Raw genomic sequence first — 20377 nt, forward strand, 5'->3', positions numbered from 1 at the left:
TACATGACATGGTTTTGTTACAGGACATGATTGAATAAGTTTTCCAATCATTAAACTAGGTTGATAAATTCAAAACTATCATCATATGTTGTACTTTAAACTATATTTTATGCAATATAGTCTGCTACATTACATCCCACTTATATTACAACACTATCTCCAAAAGCAGCACTGTACTATAAACGAAGAAGCCTACACACCTCCAGAGGCAGGGACAACTATCTCAGGAACTGATTCACCGCTGCCTCCAGAGGCAAAATGTCAGCTTGCAACTGAATGCTGTTTTATGCACCAGATGCTCAAATGCACAGAGTTCTCAACTTACTAATTTTAACATTGCTGGCCTTTACAGAGCAGGGCTTTATATGCCAACACCAAGATAACCCAATTAACTTTTATAATCCAACACTCATTTTTGTTTTTTCCCCTAATTTTTATCCTTCGTATTGAATGTGCTGATTCATGCTGAGATATTCACCTGTCTTTTCCCTCTACAAATACTGAACTTCCTGATGTATATTTCCATCAATTTTCTGTTCTTGTTCTAATGCAATATAGATAAATGAACACGTTCCAGCAAGAGGCACTAGCTCGCAATTGGCTATTTAGGCCAGCAGTGCTGTGGTGGAATCACAATTGCTGCCCTAGCTGAGCTCTGCTAACTCAGTATGGATTAAGAATCAAACCTGGGAACTTGATCTCGTCTGCATGAGTTAGTGCCACCCAGTGCAATAACCTTAGTCGGTTGGTCATCAAGAAAGCAACACTCTGTTGACATACTCTTCCAATGAAAGTGGTTCGATAAGATGTGCCTGTTCACGTGAAGTACGATTTGCTCCATTTACACTGACTTACATTTCAGCAATATGGAAAAAGCACTGCAATGTATAGTTACGATAAAGTAAAGTTTGTGACTTTGTTAATTTTGCCACAGACACTTTGATATCTAGGGAAGATCCAGACAAGCTTGCAATAGAACAAGTTAGCTTCTGGAAGCATAACATGAACCAATTACCGATGATCAAGTTGATGCCTCCAATGACACTCCAATGGCAGGTTGTTTATGCTGCAAGGTAGGATTTGCCTCCAACAGCAAATGTGCTGTAGAAGGTAACCAAATGATCTAAATGAGGCAATTAAAGTTTTTTTTAATGACTTTAAAGTAGCTGACTTTCAAAATGGTGGCATTGATCCATACATAGCAGCAGTAATGAAACAGTTTCACTATCTGTAGGGAGGCTGACAGGAATGTTTCATTCATTCAACTCACCAACTGAATTTATATTGACAGTTGAGGTAGTGCTTCCACAATGGCAACAGAAAAGCGCCTATTTCAGTGATGGATACCACCTCCAATAGCAGTTGCCTAGCAATATTTATAATAGGGTAGTTATCATCAGCAAACTCCTAATATAATATGGCATAAAATTCAAGTTTTTGTAGTTATTTAAGTAGCTACAGTAGAAAAAAAATTATAGAATAGAACTTTTACTGGATTTTGAATTACAATATATTTTTTCTGAGCTTCTCTTTCTATCCTTACCCAAGTTATTATTAATTCCTTGCTGGGATTCAGTTCCACAGGCACTGGCACCCTACATTATGTTATCCAAATGCCCATTATGCTAAAATATGGCGGAGAGGCGCAGTTGGCGTGGATACATGACCTCATCTCTCTCATCTGGAGGGAGGAGAGCATGCCAGGAGATCTGAGAGATGCAGTGATTGTGACCATTTTTAAAAAGGGGGACAAGTCCGACTGCGGCAACTACAGGGGAGTCTCCCTGCTTTCAGCCAATGGGAAAGTCGTCGCTCGAGTTCTCCTCAATCGTCTTCTCCCTGTGGCCGAGGAGCTCCTCCCGGAATCACAATGCTGATTTCGTCCCTTACGGGGCACAACAGACATCATCTTTGCAGCGCGCCAGTTTCAGGAAAAATGCAGGGAGCAGCGCCAGCCCTTATACATTGTCTTTTTCGATCTTACAAAGACCTTTGACACTGTCAACCGTGAGGGTCTATGGAGCGTCCTCCTCCGTTTCAGATGCCCCCAAAAGTTTGTCAACATCCTTCGCTTGCTTCACGATGACATTCAGGCCGTGATCCTTACCAACGGATCCATTACAGACCCAATCCACGTCCGGACCGGGGTCAAACAGGGCTGCGTTATCGCTCCAACCCTCTTCTCAATTTTCCTTGCCGCCATGCTCCACCTCACAATCAACAAGCTCCCCGCTGGAGTGGAACTAAACTACAGAACCAGTGGGAAGCTGTTTAACCTATGCCACCTCCAGGTCAGGTCCAAGATCACCCCAATCTCTGTCGTTGAGCTGCAGTAGGCAGACGACGCCTGCGACTGTGCACATTCAGAGGCTGAACTCCAGGATATAGTCAATGCATTCACTGAGGCATATGAAACATGGGCCTTACACTTAACATCCGTATGACAAAGGTCCTCCACCAGCCTATCACCGCCGCACTGCACTGCCCTCCAATCATCAAGATCCACGGTGCGGCCCTGGACAACGTGGACCATTTCCCATATCTAGGGAGCCTCTTATCAACAAAGGCAGACATTGATGCGGAGATTCAGCATCTCCTCAAGCCGTCTGAAGAAAAGAAAGTGTGTTTGAAGACCAGGCCCTCAAATCTACCACCAAACTCATGGTCTACAGGGCTATAGTAATACCCGCCCTCCTGTATGGATGTGAGACATGGACGATGTATAGAAGGCACCTCAAGTCGCTGGAGATATATCACCAACAATGTCTCTGCAAGATCTTGCAAATCCCCTGGGAGGACAGGCGCACCAACATCAGTGTCCTCGACTAGGCTAACATCCCGAGTATTGAAGCACACTCGATCAGCTTTGCTGTGCAGGCCACATAGTTCGCATGCCAGATACGAGACTCCCTAAGCAAATGCTTAATGTGGAGCTCCTTCTTGGTAAAACAAGACTGCGGAAACATTATAGGGACACCCTCAAAGCCTTGCTGGTAAAGTGCGACATCACCACTGACACCTGGGAGACCCTGGCCGCAGACCGCCCGAGGTGGAGAAAGTCCATCCAGGAGGGCGTTGAGCTCTTCGAGTCTCGGCGCAAAGAGCATGGAGAGGCCAAGCGCAGGCAGCGGAAGGAGCGCGTGGCAAACCAGCCCTTTCCTCGACGAATGTCTGTCCCACCTGTAACAGTGTCTGTGGCTCTCATATCGGACTGTTCAGCCATCAAAGAACTCACTTTGGGAGTGGAAGCAAGTCCTCCTCAATTCCGAGAGACTGCCTATGATGATGATGATACAAGTGTCAGCAGGTTATTTGACCACAGAGGCATGACAAATCAACTAGATCTTATCCTTATCCGATGTCTACACATGCAGAGATCACTGGATAGTGATGAGGAAGGGGTACCTGGACTAATTTCCCCTCTCTAACTAGGAGGAAATTTGACCAATTGCAACACCCCTGCCACCACCTGGGGTGAGATCACCTAACTCAGAACGGTCAAGGAATCAAGCCCAATATCTTCCTCGTCTAATCCAGCTTCTTACTGTATAAACTTGCTGAGCCATCAAGAGAACATCCGTTCAAGTATATTCATGTGTGGAAAATTTATACTGAGAAAGATTCCACTTTACCTATTAAAATTAATAACAGTGAAAACCATTAACATTTTGTCATTCTTGTGCAATGAATGACATTTTGTTCATGCTAGATCAGTACTGTATAATGGAATATAATTTGTGACAAAGTACTTTGAAGCATGATAAAACAAAAAACACTGTTAGACTCTCAGCTAAGAGACACCAGAGATTTCCACACTCAACTGACATTTACACACCAGCTCCCTGGAGATTGAATTCTGCCAGCCTTGGCTGTCTCATCTAAAGGCAGACAAAAGAAAAAAATACCTTCACACATAATTCAACCACACCTCCTGGTTGACCAAGGAGTTAAAGAGTCTTATTAAGGTTGATCAGCAAGTTCTCAGTAATGATGAATGCACAGCTCCAATTTGCCTGAAATCTCTGTACATCTTTTCATATAAAACTTTAGACAGCAGCCCAATATACTGTGAATTTAAAAAGGTAACTCTAATAAACTGCATTCTTAAAAGCATTCCTTTGTCTGGGCAAGAATAGAAATAGAACATATGACCTAGCTATTAGTTTCAGTGGAGGCAGCCAAAACATTGTTGGTGTCACTGTCTGTAATCGGAACCAAAATAGGTCCAATTTGTTTAGTCAGTGCCATAGATTTTTGAAATGATAACTCTACGCAAGAGTGTGACTGGCGGAGAAGATGGAACTTGTTATCTGTGATTTCTGCAACCATTAAATGAGTATCATATGACAAAATTTTAATGGACTTTGTTTCAAGCCTTACCCAAGGGGTGGCTGTTCTCTCTGAGTGAGTGAGTACTCAGCAAGAACTGGCCCATGACTGCCCAAAATGGAGGAAGAACATCCAGGAGAGCGGCGAGTACCTCAAGTCCCATCACCAAGAACAAGCAGAAACCAAGTGTAGACAGCGGAAGGAGCGTGCGTCAACCCAGGCTCCCCACCCACCCTTTCCTTCAACACTGTCTGCCCCACCTGTGACAGAGACTGTCGGTCCCGCATTGGACTCCTCAGTCACCTGAGAACTCACTTTTAGAGTGGAAGCAAGTCATCCTCGACTCCAAGGGACTGCCTATGATGATGATGTTCTCTCTACTTGACTGGTAAAATGAATAACATGTTTGCATGCCTAATGGTAAGATACTGCTTTGATATTAGTTGTTCGTCAAAGCAATCTATCTCCACTTCAAGTAAATCTCGGAGTATATTTGGATAGCTGTCGTATGATAGTTGCCTAATTACCTGCCTGTTTCTAAATTGTGGCAATGCAAGAGACTCTGAAACTGAAGCACCTATGATATATTCATCAAACATTGAAAAGGACACTAAAAGTATAGACTTTTAAAATTATCTTTCAGGAGAAGTTAAAGCATCGTGTAAGTCAAACATTATATTATTGCTTAATTGCTGTATTATTTTGCATGTGTAATTATAATTATTGTAAATAAATCTGACTATTACTTTTAGCCTGAACACTGTGGTTTGGCAGTGTGGTATTTTCTACATTTAAGCAGACAGGAAAGTAGCATAGCACACTCCTCACATCATCAAAAGGCTTTAAGATTCAAATCACAAGATACACAGGTCTGATTATGGAAACTGTGTATATAGAAACTGTTTTTTCCTGTAAATACAGTGGAGGAGGATTTCCTGGAGTGTATTAGGGATGGTTTTCTAGACCAATATGTCGAGGAACCAACTAGAGAGCTGGCCATACTAGACTGGGTGATGTGTAATGAGAAAGGACTAATTAGCAATCTTGTTGTGCGAGGCCAGTGACCATAATATGGTAGAATTCTTTATTAAGATGGAGAGTGACACAATTAATTCAGAGACTAGGATCCTGAACTTAAGGAAAGGTAACTTCAATGGTATGAGACGTGAATTGGCTAGAATAGACTGGCGAATGATACTTAAAGGGTTGATGGTGGATAGGCAATGGCAAACATTTAAAGATCACATGGATGGACTTCAACAATTGTACATCCCTGTCTGGAGTAAAAATAAAATGGGGAAGGTGGCTCAACCGTGGCTAACAAGGGAAATTAAGAATAGTATTAAATCCAAGGAAGAGGCATATAAATTGGCCAGATTAAGCACTGGGACTGGGAGAAATTTAGAATTCAGCAGAGGAGGACAAAGGGTTTAATTAAGAGGGGGGAAACAGAGTATGAGAGGAAGCTTGCTGGGAACATAAAAACTGACTGCAAAAGCTTCTATAGATATGTGAAGAGAAAAAGATTAGTGAAGACAAATGTAAGTCCCTTGCAGTCAGATTCAGGTGAATTTATAATGGGGAACAACAAAATGGCAGACCAGTTGAACAAATACATTGTGTTTTCCTTCGTGAAGACAGAACCAAATAACCTTCCGTAAATACTAGGGGACCGAGGGTCTACTGAGAAGAAGGAGCTGAAAAAAATCCTTATTAGGCGGGAAATTATGTTAGGGAAATTGATGGGATTGAAGGCCGATAAATCCCCAGGGCCTGATAGTCTGCATCCCAGAGTACTTAAGGAAGCAGTCCTAGAAATAGAGGATGCATTGGTGATCATTTTCCAACATTCTAGTGACTCTGGATCAGTTCCTATGGACTGGAGGGCAGCTAATGTAACACCACTTTTTAAAAAAGGACGGAGAGAGAAAACGGGTAATTATAGGCCGGTTAGCCCGACATCAGTAGTGGGGAAAATGTTGGAATCAATTATTAAAGATGAAATAGCAGCGCATTTGGAAAGCAGTGATAGGATCGGTCCAAGTCAGCATGGATTTATGAAAGGGAAATCATGCTTGACAAATCTTCTGGAATTTTTTGAGGATGTAACTCGTAGAGTAGACAAGGGAGAACCAGTGGATGTGGTGTATTTGGATTTTCAAAAGGCTTTTGACAAGGTCCCACACAAGAGATTGGTGTGCAAAATGAAAGCACATGGTATTGGGGGTAATAGAGAACTGGTCGGCAGACAGGAAGCAGCGAATCGGGATAAACGGGTCCTTTTCAGAATGGCAGGCAGTGACTAGTGGGGTGCCGCAGGGCTCAGTGCTGGGACCCCAGCTATTTACAATATACATTAATGACTTAGATGAAGGAATTGAGTGAAATATCTCCATGTTTGCAGATGACACTAAGCTGAGTGGCGGTGTGAGCTGTGAGGAGGACGCTAAGAGGCTGCAGGGTGACTTGGACAGGTTAGGTGAGTGGGCAAATGCATGGCAAATGCAGTATAATGTGGATAAATGTGAGGTTATCCACTTTGGTGGTAAAAACACGAAAGCAGATTATCTGAATGGCGGCAGATTAGGAAAAGGGGAGGTGCAACGAGACCTGGGTATCATGGTACATCAGTCATTGAAAGTTGGAATGCAGGTACAGCAGGCGGTGAATGCGGCAAATGGTATGTTGGCTTTCATAGCTAGGGGGATTTGAGTACAGGAGCAGTGAGGTCTTACTGCAGTTGTACAGCGCCTTGGTGAGGCCTCACCTGGAATATGGTGTTCAGTTTTGGTCTCCTAATCTGAGGAAGGACGTTCTTGCTATTGAGGGAGTGCAGCGAAGGTTCACCAGATTGATTCCCGGGATGACAGGACTGACATATGAGGAGAGACTGGATCGATTGAGCCTGTATTCACAGGAGTTTAGAAGGATGAGAGGGGATCTTATGGAAACACATAAAATTCTGACGGGACTGGACAGGTTAGATGCAGGAAGAATGTTCCTGATGTTGGGGAAGTCCAGAAGCAGGGGACACAGTCTAAGGATAAGGGGTAAGCCATTTAGGACTGAGATGAGGAGAAACTTCTTCACTCAGAGTTGTTAACCTGTGGAATTCTCTACCGCAGAAAGTTGTTGATGCCAGTTCATTGGATATATTCAAGAGGGAGTTAGATATGGCCCTTACGGCTAAAGGGATCAAGGGGTACGGAGAGAAAGCAGGAAAGGGGTACTGAGGGAATGATCAGCCATGATCTTATTGAATGGTGGTGCAGGCTCGAAGGGCTGAATGGCCTACTCCTGCACCTATTTTCTATGTTTCTAAACATGAATGAAAAGGTTTGGGAGAGAACCCAAACTTTAACACACAGAACTGAGAATAGTAGAGTTCAGTTAATTTATTTGGAGAAAGTAAAGGGGAAAAAATTGGAAATATATTATGAAATATTTTTTTAATTCTTGGTGGCAATTTAATTACAAAATTATGGATTATTGGGAATGATGTGACTCATTTAATTAATGGTGTCTAGATAATCCATGACACATGGCTTCTAAAGTTTAAGATTACATTAAGTTTTCTTATTCACTTTCTACTTAAGATTTTTAATATATACATATGCATCCTATTGGTTGCAAATAGTCAAAAATGTAAACAAAACTGAACCCTGATGGCTCAGCAAGTTTATCCAATGACTAGCTGAGCCATGAGGAGCAAAAAGTTCAGGTTCTATCCGCAGTCTGTGTTGAGTTAATTAATCTCAAATGCAGCACCAGTAGGGGCACTACAATTGGCCTCAGGGCTCTGGGTTAATGTGGGGCGGGAAATCAGCCAAGGTTTCTGTTTCTGATTACTATCCAGTAACCCCTTCTCAAAATGTGCAGACACTGCATGAAAATAAGATCTGGCATGGCCAAATTTCTCCCCATGGTGTATTGCTTGCCGACAAACACGATCAATGGGTGAGATACAGCTGTGGCACCTGTGGAATCAAGTCCAGCAGGGAGTTAAACTCTTCAGGAGGGGAAGGGTTGTGAGCAGAGAAAATAAAGAGAGGAAAATTGGTGAAGAGAAAATGTAAACCACATACATTCCCATTTATCATGAGAGCCAGACAATCAGGTGGTGCTAAGCCATTCATCTGTGTGGGGGGTTGGGGGGTCAAATAACCAAGCTTGATGCTTTCTTTACCAGATGCCCACATTTACATGCGGCTGGGATCAGGAGGAAAAATAACTAGAAAAGGCATTTTGGATGTTTTCCTTTCTGCCCCTCTGCATTCCATCCCCTCCTAAACGCAGGAATGCTGATCGCCGTTGCGGGACACATATTACCATTTCTGGCTGGTATCAGCTAACACAATACAGACTAGGGATCAAATTTGCTATTTTGTTGGTGTGGGGAATGGAAACTTTCACAGTCCAAGGCAGAATTATAAAAAAGGATTCCAGAAAGGAAGATCCATGCATCATAAAACTAAAAGGGAACAAACATGGCAGATGGGGGAAATGCAGTGGCTGTTGCATACATGGTTCTGAAAGCCATTGACAATGTGCTACTGAAGAAACTAGATTTAAAAACTTGTTAGAAGGGGGCAACAGAAAGTAGGGAATTAAGAGCAGTTTCTCAGAATGGTTGGAAACAGGAAGCTATGTCCCACAGCCTTCTGTTCTGGGACCATTTCTGTTCACAGTATTTTAGCAATGATTTAGATACAGGACTAGAAGAAGTGGTGTCTAAATTTGCAGATGATATTAAAATAGGAGGCATAGTATACAATTCTGGCTAGAGATATAAAATACGAAAGTCAAGATGTAATAGTGAATCTATGTGCAACATTAGTGAGGCAATAGAGTGGGTATAGGGCAGATTTACTAGGAGGCTGCCTAGTATGAGAAAATACAAATATGAATAAATAGTTGAAAAATTAGGGCTGTTTTCATTAGAATGGTTGAGGTTCTGGAGTGATTTGATCGGGATATTTAAAATTATGAAAGAATGAGAGAGTAGACTGAGGGATAAACCTGACTCAAATGCAAATTGGGAGGTTTCCATAACTGGCGGCCAATCTGCAGCATCAGTTTTACGTCTGGGCAGAAACTTGAAAATCTACCTCAGACTTTTTCCCAGTGGTCCAGAACGAGGGGGCATAGATATGATTAAATGTACGAAATTTAGGACAGAGGGTTGTGAGGCTTTGGAATGCACTATTGGAGGTAATGATTGACGCAGAAACCATGTCAACTTTTAAAAATAGGTTAGATGGTGGAAAAGGGAATAAAGAGATATGTAGGGCAGGCAAATGGAATTAGAACTACTGGTCCCGTTGAGGATAAATACCAACATGGTCTGGTTGGGCCGAACAGCCTGTTTCTGTATTGTAATTTCTATGTAATTTGATGAAAGAATAAGCCCAACTGGAAGTATCAATTACTGTACAGATTTATTTTTGGCACAAATGTTTACCATAGTCAAACTGTAGTAAACACAATTATGACCACATTCTCATCAGAACTCGGTGTTTTTCAATGAGTGAAATGGACTGCAGTCAACCACAGCCACTCTGTACATGGCTTGCCAAGTAATCACTTGTGGGCAGAATCCAACAAATTGAAAACAGTCCAGTTCTTCAAAGAACCCATGTATAATACTGCATCTCCTTCATCTTATTAAGAACTCCATATTGTATTAAAAGGATAATGTATCCTTTGCAGTTGATTGTCGAATGTTGAGATTATGCACTCAGTTTCTCTTTAAAGTGGGAGTTATTTCATCTCTGAATTTAGCCATGACTCAAGCAATGTGAAATAAATGAAGGTTTCATGGTCCAAATTGGACAATGTTTCACAGAGTGTTTAAAAAAAATTAAACGTGCCTCATTCTCTGGTTATAAATCTTGCATTGGTTATTGCTGCAGAAAAGGTACAGAACCTCTAATGTCACCATTAAATTTATTCATGGAAACAAAATATATGGACATTTTTATGAGAAGTCAAAAATTAGAACAAAATTTAAATGCAAAATTTAAACTCAAAATTTAAGTTTACAAAATTCTCAAATTTGTTTAATTAAAGATAATGGAGTTACAAATACACTTTAATATAAATGGATCGTGATTAGGAAGGGCAGTGGACTTCCCATCAACTCCAAGACAAGCTGGAAATTATATGTACATCATAAAAATGCAATCCGTTCCACTGATGAATGGCTTTACTGCCACCTAGCAGCAATTACTTAGAAATGCAGAGACCAAGCTCGCCCTTTATACAGTCATAATGTATCGTTTTAAAAATTAATTCTCGGGATGTGAGCGTCACTGGCAAGGCTGGTATTTATTGTCTGTCCCTAGTTGCCCTGATGATGATGATGGTGGGCAGCCATCTTGAACTGCTGGGGTTTTGATACAATTTATTGGCTTGCTAGGCCACTTCAGGTGGTAGTTAAGGGTTAACCACGCTGGTGATGAATTGGAGCAATATATAGGTCAAAACGGGTAAGGATGGCAGGTTTATTTCTTTAAAGGACATTAGTAAACCAGTTGCATTTTTACAATCCCAGTTTTTTGGTCACTTTTACAGATACCATCATTTTTTTCCCCAGATTTAAAAAAAACTGAATTCAAATTATCCAAGCGTCAGTCCATAATGGTTGCATTTTTTGAAGAAGGAACGGTTGTGGTGGCGGGGGGCAGGGGAAGAAATACTTTTTAAGTTAACCAGCGAAAACCTCCACACCCTTGGCTGCCAACTCCACTGAGAAGCCCCACCCCTCCAACAGCAGAGGAGGACCAGAATACCTGCTGACATTCCCAAGTCTGCCACTTACAAAATAAGTGCACCATGTAGCTTTGGCACAATGAAAGTATGCGTGTAAAAGGGCAATAATTATGCTTGAAATGGTGCCTCCCAGAGATGTAGAAGTTCCATCTTGGGATTATGCCATCTTTAATGAGCTCTACAAGATGTGTGTCTAACACTGAAGAGCACACTTACCATTGCCTTTCTTGGATATCAACATACTTCTTTCTCATTTGCAGACAGGGCAAGAAGCACGAGTATCAGAATGAAACTGATTTGCCACCTCGTACAATAACAGCTTTCACTTATGCATTTACTTCAGCCTCCTTTGGTATATCTCCTGTCTCAGGACCTCTAACGCTTTAGCATCAAAAAGCAGTATTGCCCACATGTCTACACTGTGCAATTTTGATCAATTAGTCTACTTTCCCATCCACATCAAACCGTTCCTTTTTATGGCCAGCTACAACTTGTAAAGAGACTTTTCCTCACCAGGTTTTCCTATTTCTAGCTAAGTATGCTACAGGTCAAGATTTTCCTGGTCATGCAGCCTAACGGAATTAATGAATCAGTCCCAAATTAGGCAAGGCCAACTCGCTGTGTTACAGACATATGTGAGCCTGCACATTGGGCCAACTCAGACCACTTTTCCCATGATCGTAAAATCAGGGCTGCTGTGCCCAAATGAATGTGGAAGATATGTTGTTGAAAGGATGATTAGCATAAAACGTGCTGATCCTTTTCATACTTTGGGGCCCAAAACTACAAAGTGAGCAGAGAGGAGCAGGGGGGGGAGCAAACAGAGAGGGGACAAACGGAGGGGGAGGGCGATCGGAGGGGTCAGGGAGAGCAGAGGGTGAATGGAGGGGGCAGGGGAGGACGAGCGCAGGCAGGGGGGGAGCAGGGGAGGGCGAGCATGAGCGCGGGGGGGGGGGGGTTGTCAGGGGAGGGCGAGTCAGGGGTGGGGGGCAGGGAAGGGCGAGCGCAGGGGGAAGGGGGAGCGCAGGGGGGAGGGGGGGGAAGGGGGGGGGAAGGGCGAGCGCGGGGGGGGGGGAAGGGCGAGCGCGGGGGGGGGGGGGAGGGCGAGCGCAGGGGGGGATCGGGAGCAGTGATTGTGAGGCAGAGTTCGGCAGATAGAAAGAGATGAACAGAGAGAGAAAAAAAATAATTGATCCTTCTCGCATGTATGCTGCATTTCATGAAGTGCTCAAATTCTGCAGATCATTAACTAACCTCCTCCCCATCTAACGGATGATGCAAGGAGCCATGGGATGCTTGGTGAGGCTGGATGTTGGGCTCTGTCACCATCTCCTCTCGGGTTCCTCTGGAAGCATAACATAGTTTGGAATGCTGCTTACACTTCTTGAAACAGCTTACGCATCAAGTTACCATATGCTGTTATGTTGCACTACATATCTGTGTGTAAGAAAATGAATAAGTAAGGAGATAAAGAATGCAAACTAAAGGATGAAACCAGCCATAAGCTTGGCGTAGCCTCCTAAGCTCTCCATTACCCACTCCTTGAATCTGTAGGAACCTCCCTACCACGTCTGCATATGCTACTGCCAAACAAAGTCGGATGGGCACTTAAAGTGCAGTAACCTGCAGGGTTATGGACCTAGAGCTGGTAATTGGGATTCGACTGGATGACCTTTTGTTGGGCAACGCAGATATAATGGTAAGTACTGCAGTGAATAGAATAGGGCCAGGGTGATCTCCTGGACTAGTTTCAATCTCCTGAATGGGTCGGAGAGGAATCTTCCCAGATTTTTTTCTCCCTAAATTGGCCTGTGTTTTTATCTGGTTTTTGCCTCTCCCAGGAGATCATATGGCTCCAATTGGGCTGGATTGTAGAATGTTTCAGTATAATGGGGGTCGCAGTTGTGTGAGGCGGACTGGTTGGTCTGGGTGCTCTTTGCCTTTCCGTCATTGTTCATAGGTTTATATGTAACCTTTAGGGCTGCTGACCAAGGGCCGTGCAGCTCTTTGTCGGCCAGCACGGACACGATGGGCCGAAATGGCCTCCTTCTGCGCTGTAAATTTCTATGTTTCTATATAGAACAAATACCATCCAGATTTGAGGATCAGAAACAAAGCACAATAAAAGTTGCATTGATGGGCTGGGTTTCAAAATGGCTTGCAGAGTACAATTATGTGGCTTTATGTCAGTATGTAGTATCATTTTCTAACTCCTGAACTTGACACAGGGAAATAGAATTAGCCAAAAATTAAACAAACGTTAAAGTCATAAAAACTGGAATAGAAGAGCACAATAGCACAATAGCACAACTTTGTTCTCAGTGCAGTAGTGAAGGAGTGCTGCACTGTCGAAGGTGCCTTCTTTCAGATCACACGTTAAACCGAGGCCCTGTCTATCCTCTGAGGTGGATGGAAAAATTCTACGGTACGATTCAAAGAAAAGCAGGGGAGTTCTCCCAGTGGTCCGGCCAATATTTATCCCTCAACCAACATCACTAAAACAAACCAGATGTTTGGTCATGTATTCCATGGCTGATAGTGGGAACTTGCTGTGCATAAATTGCTTCCTGCCGTTTCCTACTCATCATCATAGGCAGTCCCTCGGAATCGAGACTTGCTTCCACTCTTAAAAATGAATCCTTAGGTGGCTGAACAGTCCAATACGAGAACCACAGTCCCCGTCACAGGTGGGACAGATAGTCGTTGAGGGAAAAGGGTGGGTGGGACAGGTTTGCCGCTCACTCTTTCCGCTGCCTGCGCTTGATTTCTGCATGCTCTCGGCAATGAGACTCAAGGTGCTCAGTGCCCTCCCGGATGCACTTCCTCCACTTAGGGCGGTCTGTGCCAGGGACTCCCAGGTGTCAGTGGGGATGTTGCACTTTTTCAGGGAGGCTTTCAGGGTGTCCCTGTAACATTTCCTCCGCCCATCTTTGGCTCGTTTTCCGTGAAAGAGTTCCAAGTAGAGCGTTTGCTTTGGGAATCTCGTGTCTGGCATGCGAACAATGTGGCCTGCCCAGCGGAGCTCATCAAGTGTGTTCAGTGCTTCAATGCTGGCGATGTTGGCCTGGTCAACGATGCTAATGTTGGTGCGTCTGTCCTCCCAGGGGATTTGAAGGATCTTGCGGAGGCATCGTTTGTGGTATTTCTCCAGTGACATGAGGTATCTACTGTACATGGTCCATGTCTGTGAGCCATACAGGAGGGCAGGTATTACTACAGCCCTGTAGACCATGAGCTTAGTGGCAGTTTTGAGGGCCTGGTCTTCAAACACTCTTTCCCTCAGGCGGCCGAAGGCTGCACTGGAGGCGGTGTTGAATCTCGTCATCAATGTCTGCTCTTGTTGATAAGAGGCTCCCGAGGTATGGGAAATGGTCCGCATTGTCCAGGGCCGCGCCATGGATCTTGATGACTGGGGGGCAGTGCGGTCACCATCCTCTGCCTGCTCCAAGATGACATGCAAGCCATGATCTTTTCCAACGGATCCATTACAGACCCAATCCACGTCTGTACTGGGGTCAAACAGGGCTGCGTCATTGCCCTAACCCTCTTCTCAATCTTCCTCGCTGCCATGCTCCACCTCAGTCAAAAAGCTCCCCGCTGGAGTGGAACTAAACTACAGAACCAGTAGGAAACAGTTCAAGCTGCGCAGACAGCAGTTAACGGATATGATGTAATTGGCATCACGGAGACATGGCTCCAGGGTGACCAAGGCTGGGAACTCAACATCCAGGGGTATTCAACATTTAGGAAGGATAGGCAGAGAGGAAAAGGAGGCAGGGTGGCATTGCTGGTTAAAGAGGAAACTAATGCAATAGTAAGGAGGGACATTAGCCTGGATGATGTGGAATCGGTATGAGTGGGGCTGTGGAATACCAAAGGGCAGAAAACGCTAGTGGGAGTTGTGTACAGACCACCAAACAGTAGTAGTGAGGTTGGGGACAGCAATAAACAAGAAATAAGGGATGTGTGCAATAAAGGTACAGCAGTTATCATGGGCGACTTTAATCTACATATTGATTGGACTAACCAAACTGGTAGCAATGCGGTGGAGGAGGATTTCCTGGAGTGTATTAGGGATGGTTTTCCAGACCAATATGTCAAGGAACCAACTAGAGAGCTAGCCATCCTAGACTGGGTGATGTGTAATGAGAAGGGACTAATTAGCAATCTTGTTGTGCGAGGCCCCTTGGGGAAGAGTGACCATAATATGGGAGAATTCTTTATTAAGATGGAGAGTGACACAGTTAATTCGTAAACTAGGGTCCTGGACTTAAGGAAAGGTAACTTCGACGGTATGCGGCGTGAATTGGCTAGAATCGACTGGCAAAGGATACTTAAAGGGTTGACGGTGGATAAACAATGGCAAACAGTTAAAGATCATATGGATGAACTTCAGCAATTGTACATCCCTGTCTGGAGTAAAAATAAAACGGGGAAAGTGGCTCAACCGTGGCTAACAAGGGAAATTAAGGAGAGTGTTAAAACCAAGGAAGAGGCATATAAATTGGCTAGAAAAAGCAACAAACCTGAGGACTGGGAAAAATTTAGAATTCAACAGAGGAGGATTAAGGATTTAATTAAGAGAGGGAAAATAGAGTACGAGAGGAAGCTTGCAGGGAACATAAAAACTGACTGCAAAAGCTTCTATAAATGTGTGAATTGAAAAAGATTTGTGAAGACAAATGTTGGTCCCTTGCAGTCGGATTCAGGTGAATTTATAATGGGGAACAAAGAAATGGCAGACCAATTGAACAAATACTTCGGTTCTGTCTTCACGAGGGAAGGCACCTTTCGAATGTACTAGGGGACAGTGGGTCTAGTGACAAGGAGGAACTGAAGGATATCCTTATTAGGCGGGAAATTGTGTTAGGGAAATTGATGGGATTGAAGGCCGATAAATCCCTGGGGCCTGATAGTCTGCATCCCAGAGTACTTAAGGAAATGGCCCTAGAAATAGTGGATGCATTGGTGATCATTTTCCAACAGTCTATCGACTCTGGAGCAGTTCCTATGGACTGGGGGGTAGCTAATGTGACACCACTTTTTAAAAAAAAAGGAGGGAGCAAGAAAACAGGTAAGTATAGACCGGTTAGCCTGACATCAGTAGTGGAGAAAATGTTGGAATCAATCATTTGGGATGAAATAGCAGTGCATTTGGAAAGCAGTGACCGGATCAGTCCAAGTCAGCACGGATTTGTGAAAGGGAAATCATGCTTGACAAATCTTCTAGTATTTTTTTGAGAATGTAACTAGCAGAATGGACAAGGGAGAACCAGTGGATGTGGTGTATTTGAACTTTCAAAAGGCTTTTGACAAGGTCCCGCACAAGAGATTTGTGTGCAAAATCAAAGCGCATGGTATTGGGGGTAATGTACTGACATGGATGGATAGAGAACTGGTTGGCAGACAGGAAGCAGAGAATTGGGATAAACGGGTCCTTTTCAGAATGGCAAGCAGTGACTAGTGGAGTGCCGCAGGGCTCAATGCTGGGACCCCAGCTCTTTACAATATGCACTAACGATTTAGATGAAGGAATTGAGTGTAATATCTCCAAGTTTGCAGATGACACTAAACTGGGTGGCAGTGTGAGCTGTGAGGAGGACACTAAGAGGCTGCAGGGTGACTTGGACAGGTTAGGTGAGTGGGCAAATGCACGGCAGATGCAGTATAATGTGGATAAATGTGAGGTTATCCATTTTGGGGGCAAAAACATGAAGGCAGAATATTATCTGAATGGCGGCAGATTAGGAAAAGCGGAGGTGCAACGAGACCTGGGTGTCATGGTTCATCAGTCATTGAAAGTTGGCATGCAGGTACAGCAGTCGGTGAAGAAGGCAAATGGTATGTTGGCCTCCATAGCTAGAGGTTTTGAGTATAGCAGGCAGGACGTCTTGCTGCAGTTGTACAGGACCTTGGTGAGGCCTCACCTGGAATAGTGTGTTCAGTTTTGCTCTCCTAATCTGAGGAAGGACATTCTTGCTATTGAGGGAGTGCAGCGAAGGTTACCAGATTGATTCCAGGGATGGCTGGACTGTCATATGAGCAGAGACTGGATCAACTGGGCCTTTATTCACTGGAGTTTAGAAGGATGAGAGGGGATCTCATAGAAACGTATAAGATTCTGACAGGACTGGACATGTTAGATGCGGGAAGAATGTTCCCGATGTTGGGGAAGTCCAGAACCAGGGGACATAGTCTTAGGATAAGAGGTGGGCCATTTAGGACTGAGATGCAGAGAGACTTCTTCACTCAGAGAGTTGATTAACCTGTGGAATTCCCTGCCGCAGAGAATTGTCGATGCCAGTTCATTGGATATATTCAAGAGGGAATTAGATATGGCCCTTATGGCTAAGGGAATCAAGGGGTATGGAGAGAAAGCAGGAAAGGGGTACTGAGGGAGTGATCAGCCATGATCTTATTGAATGGCGGTGCAGGCTCGAAGGGCCGAATGGCCTACTCCTGCACCTATTTTCTATGTTTCTATGTAACCTTCGCCATCTCCCGGCCAGGCCCTAGACCACTCCAACCTCTGTCATCGAGCTACAGTACGCGGATGACGCCTGCGTCTGCGCACATACAGAGGCTGAACTCCAGGACATAGTCAATGTATTTACTGAGGCGGACGAAAGCATGGGCCTTACTCTAAACATCCGTAAGACAAAGGTCCTCCACCAGCCTGTCCTCGCTGCACAGGACTGCCCCCCTGTCATCGTTTCCTACATTACAATTGTGACTACACTTCAAAAGTACTTAATTATCTGTAAAGCACTTTGGAAAGTCCATAGGTACTAGCTTGCCAGAGAGGGAGATCACATCTCACTCTGCTGCAGAGAAATCAGATAGAAACATAGAAAATAGGTGCAGGAGTAGGCCATTCGGCCCTTCGAGCCTGCACCACCATTCAGTAAGATCATGGCTGATCATTCCCTCAGTACCCCTTTCCTGTTTTCTCTCCATACTCCTGGATCCCCTTAGCCATAAGGGCCATATGTAACTCCCTCTTGAATATATCCAATGAACTGGCATCAACAACTACTCTCTGCGGCAAGGAATTCCACAGGTTAACAACTCTCAGTGAAGAAGTTTGTCCTCATCTCAGCCCTAAATGGCCTACCCCTTATCCAAAGTCTGTGAACCGTGGTTCTGGACTTCCCCAACATCGGGAACAATCTACCCGCATCTAACCTCTTCCGTCCCGTCAGAATCTTGTATGTTTCTATGAGATCCCCTCTCATCCTTCTAAACTCCAATGGATAAAGGCCCAGTTGATCCAGTCTCTCCTCATACGTCAGTCCAGCCATCCCGGGAATCAGTCTGGCGAACCTTCGCTGCACTCCCGCAATAGCAAGAACGTCCTTCCTCAGATTAGGAGACCAAAACTGAACACAATATTCCAGGTGAGGCCTCACCAAGGCCCTGTACAACTGCAGTGAGACCTCCCTGCTCCTATACTCAAATCCCCTAGCTATGAAGGCCAACATACCATTTGCCTTCTTTACCGCCTGCTGTACCTGTATGCCAACTTGGAATGACTGATGAACCATGACACCCAGGTCTCGTTGCACCTCCCCTTTTCATAATCTGCCGCCATTCAGATAATATTCTGTCTTGCGTTTTTGCCCCCAAAGTGGATAACCTCACATTTATCCAAATTATACTGCATCTGCCATGCATTTGCCCACTCACCTAACCTGTCTAAGTCACCCTGCAGCCTCTTAGCGTCCCCCTCACAGTTCACACCGCCACCCAGTTTAGTGTCATCTGCAAACTTGGAGATATTACACTCAATTCCTTCATCCAAATCATTGATATATATTGTTAAGAGCTGGGGTCCCAGCACTGAGCCCTGCGGCACTCCACTAGTCACTGCCTGCCATTCTGAAAAGGACCTGTTTATCCCGACTCTCTGCTTCCTGTCTGCCAACCAGTTCTCTATCCACGTCAGTATATTACCCCCAATACCATGTGCTTTGATTTTGCACACTAATCTCTTGTGTGGGACCTTGTCAAAAGCCTTTTGAAAGTCCAAATACACCACATCCACTGGTTCTCCCTTGTCCACTCTACTAGTTACATCCTCAAAAAATCCCAGAAGATTTGTCAAGCATGATTTACCCTTCATAAATCCATGCTGACTTGGACCGATCCTGTCACTGCTTTCCAAGTGCGTTGCTATTTCATCCTTAATAATTGATTCCAACATTTTCCCCACTACTGACGTCAGGCTAACCGGTCTATAATTACCCGCTTACTCTCTCCCTCCCTTTTTAGAAAGTGGTGTTACATTAGCTACCCTCCAGTCCATAGGAACTGATCCCGAGTCGATTAAGCACTCTGGGATGCAGACTATCAGGCCCCGGGAATTTATCGGCCTTCAATCCCATCAATTTCCCTAACATAATTTCCCGCCTAATAAGGACAGCCTTCAATTCCTCTTTCTCACTAGACCTTCGGTCCCCTAGTACTTCCAGAAGTTTATTTGTGTCTTCCTTTGTGAAGACGGAACAGATAGTAAAAGCTTTTACAGATATATAAAACGGAAAAGAGTGACTAAAGTAAATGTTGGTCCCTTAGAAGATGAGAAGGGGGATTTAATAATGGGAAATGTGGAAATGGCTGAGACTTTAAACAATTATTTTGCTTCGGTCTTCACAAAAGCCATGCCAAAAATTGCTGGTCATAGGAATGTGGGAAGGGAGGACCTTGAGACAATCATTATCACTAGGGGGGTAGTGCTGGACAGGCTAATGGGACTCAAGATAGACAAGTCCCCTGGTCCTGATGAAATGCATCCCAGGGTATTAAAAGAGATGGCGGAAGTTATAGCAGATGCATTCGTTATAATCTACCAAATTCTCTGGACTCTGGGAGGTACCAGCGGATTGGAAAGCAGCTAATGTAACGCCTCTGTTTAAAAAAGGGGGCAGGCAAAAGGCAGGTAACTATAGGCCGGTTAGTTTAACATCTGTAGTGGGGAAAATGCTTGAAACTATCATTAAGGAAGAAATAGCGGGACATCTAGATAGGAATACTACAATCAAGCAGACGCAGCATAGATTCATGAAGGGGAAATCATGTTTAACTAATTTACTGGAATTCTTTGAGGATATAACGAGCATGGTGGATAGAGGTGTACCGATGGATGTGGTGTATTTAGATTTCCAAAAGACATTCGATAAGATACCACACAAAAGGTTACTGCAGAAGATAGAGGTACGCGGAGTCAGAGGAAATGTATTAGCATGGATAGAGAATTGGCTGACGAACAGAAAACAAA

At 44.1% G+C, this 20377-nt stretch overlaps 1 protein-coding gene across 5 annotated transcripts in view; it reads right to left on the reverse strand.

The window, feature by feature from the left end:
• Positions 1-20377, reverse strand: part of LOC139280680 (small integral membrane protein 29-like) — a 118157-nt gene that overhangs the window by 75708 nt on the left and 22072 nt on the right. The window contains exon 2 of one of the 5 annotated variants that reach the window (XR_011596740.1): positions 12355-12537. The exons of the other annotated variants lie outside the window; for them this stretch is intronic. The gene's annotated coding sequence lies outside the window, so the exon portion shown is untranslated. The remainder of the gene's footprint in view (positions 1-12354; positions 12538-20377) is intronic. 5 annotated transcript variants of the gene reach the window in all.

This window comes from Pristiophorus japonicus, chromosome 15 (genome assembly GCF_044704955.1).
Source record: "Pristiophorus japonicus isolate sPriJap1 chromosome 15, sPriJap1.hap1, whole genome shotgun sequence".
In the NCBI taxonomy this organism is placed as follows: domain Eukaryota; kingdom Metazoa; phylum Chordata; class Chondrichthyes; family Pristiophoridae; genus Pristiophorus; species Pristiophorus japonicus.